The 1,016-nt window shown below is 47.9% G+C and overlaps 2 non-coding genes across 2 annotated transcripts; both read left to right on the top strand.

Annotated features, from left to right (window-relative positions):
- Positions 1–355: 355 nt before the first annotated feature.
- Pmar_PMAR009033 lies at positions 356–437 on the top strand. Its single transcript has one exon. It is a non-coding gene; the product is annotated as a tRNA-Ser (tRNA).
- A 443-nt stretch (positions 438–880) lies between these two features.
- Positions 881–962, top strand: Pmar_PMAR009032. The gene has a single exon. It is a non-coding gene; the product is annotated as a tRNA-Ser (tRNA).
- Positions 963–1,016: the final 54 nt, after the last annotated feature.

The raw sequence follows: 1,016 nt of genomic DNA, 5'->3' as shown, positions 1-1,016 counted from the left end.
TAGGATGCGAACGAACTGATGCGCATGACATTTGAGGAACATTGATGAGAATTGATGTATATCCCAAAAAATGTATCTACCTCTAGACTCTTATCCTATATAAGCCCTACCATTTCAGCGAATTCGCTGTCGTTGCCGCCATCATTTGGGAAGAGACCTCTTACGAAGAGTGCGAACGATACCATTACTACGCCGACGTTCTTGTCAAAGCGCTGGGCTACGTATGCAAGAATGCGAGTCAGCTAAATATCATCGTCCTTGCTGAGGTGATCCGCGATGCTGTGAGCCACTCCCTTAGCAACATGAACAGGATGGCGATTCTCATGGGTAGAGATGAGATCCTCTGACTCTTCCAGACAGCGTGTCCGAATGGTTAAGGAGGTGGAATCGAAATCCATTAGGCTATGCCTGCGCAGGTTTGAATCCTGCCGCTATCGTATGTCTGATGGCGTATGGGTTTTCAAGACATCTGAGCAGTCTCGCTTTCGAATCCTCATAGCGACTCCGATGGACATTATGAGCGAGTAGGATGCGAACGAACTGATGCGCATGACATTTGAGGAACATTGATGAGAATTGATATATATCCCAAAAAATGTATCTACCTCTAGACTCTTATCCTATATAAGCCCTACCATTTCAGCGAATTCGCTGTCGTTGCAGCCATCATTTGGGAAGAGACCTCTTACGAAGAGTGCGAACGATACCATTACTACGCCGACGTTCTTGTCAAAGCGCTGGGCTACGTATGTAAGAATGCGAGTCAGCTTAATATCATCGTCCTTGCTGAGGCGCTCCGCGATGCTGTGAGTCACTCCTCTAGCAACATGAACAGGGTGGCGATTCACATGGGCAGAGCTGAGATCCTCTGCGTCTTCCAGACAGCGTGTCCGAGTGGTTAAGGAGGTGGACTTGAAATCCATTAGGCTCTGCCTGCGCACGTTCGAATCCTGCCGCTGTCGTATGTCTGATGGCGTATGGGTTTTTAAGACATCTGAGGAGTCTCGCTTTCGAAT

The sequence above is a fragment of the Perkinsus marinus genome (genome assembly GCF_000006405.1).
Source record: "Perkinsus marinus ATCC 50983 genomic scaffold scf_1104296943948, whole genome shotgun sequence".
Taxonomy (NCBI): Eukaryota; Perkinsozoa; order Perkinsida; family Perkinsidae; genus Perkinsus; species Perkinsus marinus.
The sequence above is the reverse complement of the archived record's forward strand: the minus strand, read 5'-3'. Positions and strand labels throughout refer to the sequence as shown.